Source organism: Electrona antarctica (genome assembly GCF_951216825.1).
Source record: "Electrona antarctica genome assembly, chromosome: 9".
Classification (NCBI taxonomy): domain Eukaryota; kingdom Metazoa; phylum Chordata; class Actinopteri; order Myctophiformes; family Myctophidae; genus Electrona; species Electrona antarctica.
In genome coordinates, this window is record NC_136790.1 from 51,984,447 (window position 1) to 51,993,889 (window position 9,443).

Consider the following 9,443-nt stretch of genomic DNA (forward strand, 5'->3'; position numbering starts at 1 on the left):
TGTACGTTTAGTTAAGAATGAATGGTACCATCTAATAATAAGAGGATGGACATTAAGGTCCCTCAACCGCTTAATTAAGAGATGTGGCTGTATTGTATTAAATGCTGAGCTGAAATCTACAAGAAGAAGGCTGTTAACTAGGCTGTTATTGTCCAAGTGTTTCAAAAGAAAATAGTCCAAGGTCAAGACTGCGTCCTCTATACCCCTGTTGCTCCTATAAGCAAACTGAAAATCATCCAATGAGCAGCCTACCGCTGCCTTCAGCAGACTGATAATGATTTTCTCAAAACATTTCATGACTACTGAAGTCAAAGCGACTGGGCGATAGTCATTATTTTCCTTGCAACCTGCCTTTTTGGGAACAGGAATTATAATTACCCAGGGGGCAAAGGGGGTTGACCTGCATTTGTCATAACATACAAAGTTGTCCACCAGAAATAATATCTATGACCCCATAGGATCACAACCTATATGGACAACTCGGTCAATTTGGTTGCGAAAGTCCAATATGGCCGCCCCCAATATTAGCCCCCATTAGTTATAATGGAGGGTGAATAGGGCAACATTTTAAACTGAGAGATATTTCCACGAAACGTCTCAGGTTGATCTATGATATGAATACGAACATTTTTTGTATTGCAAGTTTCCATGAAATCCAATATGGCCGCCACAATATGGCCGCCACAATATTAGCACCAAGAAAATAGGTTTTGGCTCTAACTTCTGAACCAGATGAGCTAGAAATGCAAACTTGGTGTCTATTTCATGGTTTCTGACCATGAGAGACTCAATGGAATACCTATTTCTATTATTGGGTGTGTCTGGACCCTTATTGTGCATATTTACAAGATGGTGGCTACCCGAAATAGTGCTTTACCATGATTTCTACCATGATTGTTGACTGTTTTGGCAAACACAAGCAATATTAATCCATTGGCTAAGATTCATGGCACAGAATATATTTTCTTGAGCTTGCATATTGTCAAAATGGCTGCAAACATGAAAAAGAAAAGACATTACATTTCCTGTCAGATCCTATTACCCAGGGGGCAAACCACTCCTTTTTTGGATACCTGCATTTGCCATAACATCAAAGGTTGTCCACCAGAAATATCTATGACCCAATAGAATCACAAGCTATGTGGACACACCGGTCAATTTCTTTGCTGGAAATCCAATATGGCCACCACAATATTAGCCCCCATTAGCCTATAATGCGGGTGAATAGGGCAACATTTAACAGCAACATTTTTAACTGAGGGATATTTCCACGAAACTTCACAGGTTGATCAATGATATGAATACCATAATGGTTTGTATTGGAAGTTTCCATGATATCCAATATGGGCACCACAATACTAGCACCCAGAAATAGGTTTGGCTCTAAATTCTGAACCAGATGAGCTATAAATACAAACTCATGGTTTCTAACCACGAGAGATATATAAATATTTTAGCCATAATTTCCCTCTATTAAGTATTATTGTTCTGGGGTGTTTCTTTGCAGAAAGACATCCCTCTGGCTGTATTTTGGTTTTGTTCTACAGTTTGTTGGCATTTCCTCTGTTTATGTTGACAATCATCCCTGGCAGGGATGTGCATCGCCAAGCCGGACATCCCTTCACTGAGTATGGATGGTCTCTCAGTGATGGTCCCCTGTCCATCTAGAGCCAGCCTGGCCTATGCTGCTCTCTGCACTTTTCTTGCAGCTGGCAAATGGAAAAGATCATGTTACAGGTACCTCTGCCTCCGTGGAAACCACATTGGGATCCAGGGACAACATTCTCAGCATGGCTGATTAGCCGGTTGAGGATGATTCTTGCTAAGATCTTTCCTGTGATGTTCAGGACTCAGGAGGGCTATACCATGATGATTATCACATTATGCCCTGTCCCCTTTCCTCTTGTAAACATGCACTATGGATGCGTCCTTGAAGTCTTGAGGGACTTCCCCCTCTTCCAGATTACCTGGTACAGGTGCCATGCCTCCATTCTTGTAGATGTCTGCGGGCAACCCATCACCTCCTGGTGCCTTTCCAGAAGTGCTTTCACTGTCTCTGCACTGGTGGGGGGGGGGGGGGGGTCAGCCAGATCAGCTTTGATTGGCAGCTGGGGTATCGTGGCAATATCCTCTTCGGAAATTGAGGACTCTCTGAAGTGCTCTTCCCAGTGTGCTAGGATGTCACTCTTGTCAGTGAGCAGGACACTTGTCAGAGGAGCGGACTGGAGTTGAGCCAGTGGTTTTGGGCCCATAAAGAGCACACAGAATGATGCATGCATCCGAGACATTCCCAGTCAGGAATGGAGTGAAGCTCCTGCTGCATCTTGTCTCCAGTCCCTGGCACATGAACAGATTTTCTGGCAGCCTTTGATACGCTATATGATATTGTCTTGTTCATTGACATAGGCCAGGCTGGCTCTGTAGATGGACAGGGGACTGCATTCCCGTCACTGAGAGACCATCCAGAATCAGTGAAGGAAGGGATGTCCGGCTTGGCGATGCACGTCCCTGCCAGGGATGATTGTCAACATAAACAGAGGAAATGCCAACAAACATTAGAACAAAACCAAAATACAGCCAGAGGGATGTCTTTCTGCAAAGAAACACCCCAGAACAATAATATCTTTCGTGGTTAGAAACCATGAGTTTGTATTTCTAGCTCATCTGGTTCAGAATTTAGAGCCAAACCTATTTTCTGGGTGCTAGTATTGTGGTGGCCATATTGGATATCATGGAAACTTCCAAAATAAAAAAATATGGTATTCATATCATTGATCAACCTGTGAAGTTTTGTGGAAATATCCCTCAGTTAAAAATGTTGCCCTATTCACCCGCATTATAGGCTAATGGGGGCTAATATTGTGGTGGCCATATTGGATTTCCAGCAAAGAAATTGACCGGTGTGTACATATAGGTTGTGATTCTATTGGGTCATAGATATTTCTGGTGGACAACCTTTGATGTTATGGCAAATGCAGGTATCCAAAAAAGGAGTGGTTTGCCCCCCTGGGTAATAGGATCTGACAGGAAATGTAATGTCTCTTTTCTTTTTCATGTTTGCAGCCATTTTGACAATATGCAAGCTCAAGAAAATATGTTCCTTCTGTGCCATGAATCTTAGCCAATGGATTAATATTGCTTGTGTTTGCCAAAACAGTCAACAATCATGGTAGAAATCATGGTAAAGCACTATTTCGGGTAGCCACCATCTTGTAAATATGCACAATAAGGGTCCAGACACACCCAATAATGAAAATAGGTATTCCATTGAGTCTCTCATGGTCAGAAACCATGAAATAGACACCAAGTTTGCATTTCTAGCTCATCTGGTTCAGAAGTTAGAGCCAAAACCTATTTTTTTGGTGCTAATAATGTGGCGGCCATATTGTGGCGGCCATATTGGATTTCATGGAAACTTGCAATACAAAAAATGTTCGTATTCATATCATTGATCAACCTGAGAAGTTTTGTGGAAATATCTCTCAGTTTAAAATTTTGCCCTATTCACCCCCCATTATAACTAATAGGGGCTAATATTGGGGGCGGCCATATTGGACTTTCGCAACAAAATTGACCGAGTTGTCCATATAGGTTGTGATCCTATGGGGTCATAGATATTATTTCTGGTGGACAACTTTGTATGTTATGACAAATGCAGGTTTCCTAAAAAAAGGGTGGTTTGCCCCCTGGGTAAATGGAGTCTTTCCAGGTGGACAGAACAGTACATGAGTCCAGTGATTTTTGGTAGATGGGACACCAAGCCTGTGCTAACTCCTGACTGCATGAATGCAGCAGCCGGCCACATATCCCGTCTGGACCTGAAGCCTTCCGGGGACATGTGTGGGAAAACATCCTCTGGACTTCACGTTGATCCACAGTAATTCCCAGATCACTGTGCATGGGTACAGACTCTAGGGCAGCATTTTGTTCATGCAAGAAGTCAGCTGTTTCAAACCTTGCATAAAAGTTGTTTAATTCGTTGGCCTTTTCCTTTTCATTTGACACACAAAGGCCATTCTTAGCTGGAGCCATGTTAGTCATGGCCTTCATAGATGAGGAGCAGTAGGCCTCATACTTCTCCTTCTCCTTCCGTTTAGCCTCCCTTATTTTATTGTTAATCTCCTTCTGAATATTCTTCATAGTTAACAAATCCCCGCTCTTGAATGCCCTTTGTTTCTTAACTATGCATTCTTTGATTTCCCTTGAGATGAAGGGTTTATTATTGGGGTACATCGTTATGATCTTTTTTTTTTTTTTAACAATATATTTATTGCATTCTTTTCTTTTTTTACAAACAGACAATACAACAGAACAATACATAATACATCAGACAATATAATTACTTAAAAAAACCAAAAACCAAAACAAACATACAGTACATACATATAAATACAGTATATTAAAATAAAATAAGGGCACTTAGACTGGTAACAACAACAGAGTCCTTATGGCCACAAGACCAAATAGCTGCAGAGAATACAATTAAACATTTTCAGTTTCCACCATTAAATAAGATAAATCATTAACCGTAATATACTGGATAAACCGTCCCCATATCTTATCAAACATCTCTTGTTTATTTTTCAAAGTATAAGTGATTCTTTCCAGAGGAAGACACAATGACAGCTCCCTAAACCACTGAGCAATACTGGGTTTGCCTATCTTTTTCCATGATAAAGCTATAGCCCTTTTGGCTTGTAGTAAACATAAATCTAGAAATCTTTGTTCGCTACTCTGAATCTTATGGCCAGGTGGGTAAAGACCTAATAGAAACAGTTTCGGGTCAAGCTCAATATTTATCAACAATATCTTCTGAATCTCGTTATGATCTTTTTAGTCAACACATTGTCTTTACAGAATTGAATGTACTCCGTCATAGTATCTGTAGCCTCCTCCAGGTCTAGGCTATGGAAGAGGCTCCAGTCAGTGCAACAAAAACATCCCTTCAACGTTTCGATGCCATCGTTGTCCCACACATAAATGGTTTTAACCTGTGGTTTACTGCTCTTAAGCAGTGACTTATATGTGGGAATTAAATTAACAACATTGTGATCTTCATTGGCCAAAGGAGGTTTAGCCTTGGCTATATAGGCGTTCTTAATATTGCCATAGCATTTGTCTAAGATGTTGTTCCCTCTTGTCTTGCAATCAACATACTGCTGAAACCCCGGTAGCACAGATTCAAGTTTGCAATGGTCTACGTCACCCAAGACAAAACCCGGTGCTTTAGTTTTTGTCAGTGAAAAAAGGTAGTCGATGAAATCAGCACAGACACAAAACACTGTCTGTTTTGTTGATTGATTGATTGATTGATTGATTGATTGATTGGATACTGTACTCACAGAAAAATAATCACAGTAGTACAGCTCAGTACAGTTGAAGGAGTTCCTGGGGGTCCCCAGCTAAATGATAGTTAGGGACCAAATGGACCCTTATGGGTCCGTAACTCTGAGAGTGTACAAATGGAACCTTATTGGTCTGTAACTCTGAGTGTACACATGGAACCAAATGGACCCCTATTGTCTGTAACTCTGAGAGTGTACAAATGGAACCAAATGGACCATTTGTACACTCAGAGTTAAATTAACATTGTTTTTACAATATTAATTGGGGTCTCAGAGATGTCTGTAGACTAATCTCAAACTGGGGGTCCTGGAAATGAAACGGGTTGAGAATCACTGCCAGAGCTGTAAACAGCTTCTCTTACACACACACACGCACGCACGCACGCACGCACGCACGCACGCACGCACGCACGCACGCACGCACACACACACACACACACACACACACACACACACACACACACACACACACACACACACACACACACACACACACACACAGCAGCGGCTGTCCACCTTGAACAGCGCTCAGTGGGTCAATGGAGACCCAATTGGTCCCCGGTTGGTCTCCAACTCCGATGTTGCGGATTTACCCCCTTTACAGTACACCCTGGGGTTTAAGAGGTTAAGGGCTATTTTATGGCAGGTCATTTATTATTCATTATTAATTCATAATAATAATTATTATTATTTTAAATCGGTTGCAGTGATTATTTAATTAATGTGTCATTCAGTTTGAATTACAACAGAGTTGACAAATCATGACAATAAACAAATGTTTTGGGACGAACAAATAATTAGAAAGAATAATAAAAGGGCAGGGTACAGCACTTTATTTTTTAGAGATTTTCTTCTAATTATTTGTTCCGATCCCCAAAAAATGTGTTTATTGTCATGATTTGTCAACTCGGCTGTTGGCTTCATAGATATATATAAACTCTAGATAGCTCACCCGCGCTGTTGGCCAATGGAGAGCGACGTCGTTACGTGGCGGTCATCTTACCTCGGGCCACATAACATTGTGTCTATGGGGCATGTACTCTTAAATGACCATAACTTGCTCAATTTTCAACCGATTTTCAAACGGTTCAAAAATTAAGCAGATAAGCGTCCTGAATCATAGGCACGTTGACAACGTTTGTAATAAACCAACCCGTTTGTAAATCCGTCAAGATTTGATCGAGTTATGGCTGTTTCTGTTTGAGCTGCCATTGAACATACTGTACTGTAGCCCCGAAGTAAGATGGCTGCCGGGTGAACGACGTCAGAAACTCCGCCTTGAGCCATCTAGAGTTTATATATATCTATGGTTGGCTTTGTCCGAGGCTTACAGGTCTTTAAAGGGGCACTCATTTTCAACATTTTATTATGTAATTAATATACCTTAGAGCTGTTGTGTGGAAATAATAAAAAAGTCCCCCCCCCCATTCTGTGTTTCCTAGAACTGGAGGTCTGAAACAATGTTAATGTTTTTTTTTTTCAAAATGAGTGAGTTTAAATAAATACTTTCTGAAACGTCTATGGGGAAAATGAATGGGAAATTCTCTTCCGGTGCCCTCGTTGCTTCTGAAAGGGGGGCAGGACTGTGGCACAACAGCAGAGTCCTAGCAGGGGCCATCACAACAGCAGAGTCCTAGCAGGGGCCATCACAACAGCAGAGTCCTATAGCTGGCAAATGCCCCAGCTGGGGGCCATCACAATTAGGGATGCACGATTAATCGGTAGCATGATCGGAATTGGCCATATCGGCCGTAACAATGCCATATCGGTATCGGAATGGTCTCAAGATAATACAGATTATTTAATCAGTTTTCACCAGCAAAAAATAATAATATATATATATAAAGTATATTCAGTAGTCATTCAGTTGTGAAAACAGACACTTGGAAAAGAGTATAATGCTATTTATTAGTGATGCAGAAAATATTCGGCAGAAAATGGCTAAAAATGCATTTTCGGCCTATTTGGTTTCGGGACGAATAGGCAGAAAATATATCACCGAATAGTGTATGCAATTAATGCATTCAAAAGAGCTGAATAAATGTTTTATGGACCCATAATAGTGATTATTATTTAAGTAATCATGACAGCAATGGTAGGGAAAAAGATATATAATATTAATCATATTCGGATATTCGGTTTTCGGCCAACTGTTTCCTATATTCGGTATTCGGTTTCGGCCAAAAATGTCCCTTTCGGTGCATCCTTGATTGAATACTTAATTAATACAGGCTTTGGTCCATGCCCCTATAGGTCCTAGGCTTGTTTCCATTGTGGTCCTCTGTATAATATCGGAATCGCTCAGAATCGCTCATCGGCAGATATGACCCTGCAAATAATCGGAGATCGGATATCGGTCATAATTTCATAATCGTGCACCCCAAAATCACAAATATTAAACATGATTTAAACTTAGATTGATTGATTGAAACAAGTCAATACGAAAACTGCTGCGAGGATAACAAAACAAAACAAAAACGTTTTTACATTTTCAATTCATCAGAACATTTAAAGACGTACAAATATATAAAGTCACTTTTAGTCACTTCTATGAAAAAAAGGAAATCATATACAGTTAAAGATAGTAAAAAAGAGGAACTTGTTATAGGTATTTCTCAGGGGAAAAAAAACTCATTTATGTTTTTGCAATTTGTATGAAAAAATATATGTATGTGTATTGCATTGATATTTGCATAACTTTAATGACATGTTTTACAGCATTCAATGGACATGGCTTTGATTCCATTGCTGTTTTTACTGTTTTAGTCGACTAAATACAGTATGTTCCCCATCATATATTACAGTATATACCTATTGTATTATATTTACCTATTAATGTTATCTTTTATGATAGGGGTCAATTTGACCATAGCTATTTAAATGTCATACTCGATACCTTCAGCTATGTCTAGTACCATGCCCTGATGTTTTCCAAGTGTTTTCCCAGGGGATTTTCCTGTGTTACACCTGCATATTAGGGGTGGTGATATATCGCAATATATATATCGGCGTGATATTGTATCGTCCTCCCAATATCGTGATATTGATTAGTTAGTACTAGTAGTAATAGTAGTAGTAGTAGGCTACCCATTGTTGTGGACAGACAAGTTGTGGACAAGTTGTAAAGTAGCACTTGCCCTAGCCTAGCCCCTTAGATAGCACATTATGTAGACTTAGATAGTATTTTAAACAGACTTATAGCTTGTTAAGTAGACAGCTCTAGAATTGCATTTTATGTAGTCATAGCACTTATAGTATGTATAGTTTACATAGATACTCCACTGTTACGTTCTTAGTTTATGCATGATTCATGATAACTATGATTTTTTTTTTTTTATATATATCTGATGTATGCCATGCTTTTGTTATTGCTTAATGTAAATCGCTCTGGATAAAGAGCGTCTGCTAAATGTCTAAATTGTAAATTGTTGCAGTCAGTGTTTTACTGATTGGAGGAGGCAAGATTGCATGTACTTATTGGCCAGTTTGTGACACAAGTAATCTTGTAAGAGTTTGGAATAAATACATGATTCCAGATTTATGACCTTTATGGTGATTTTGTCATTTTCAGTTACGGATATCGTGATATATCATTGCTGAAATCAGAGGCGTATCTACAATAAGGCGAGGGCAGGCGTCCGCCTGTCCAAATCCATTTTCTGCCTGGCCAAAATCCATACAATGAGAAAAAAGAGACGACAAAAACAAGACCTGAGAACTATTAGTGGACAGCTGATTGGCCGTTGCGGTAGAGCGCGACCCTCAATCACCCCAATGGAATGTAAATGCATGCCTTTCAGCCTTTGTATACTACTCGTCTGGCAGGTATATCTCTTTGAAAACCTTTAGTGCTATGATTGTGCGCGGGGAGACGACAATTAACACATCTTGCCTGTCCAAAATGTAATTCTTGCCTGCCCAAAATGTAATTCCTGGAAACGCCACTGGATGAAATCTCTTGCAATATATTGAATATCGCAATACCGGCCTAATATCGCCACAGATATTGTATCGTGCGGTACCCTTATCGCCCCACGCCTACTGCATATGTACAGCATACCCATAGGCTTGGCTGGACTGTGCATCACATGCTACCCA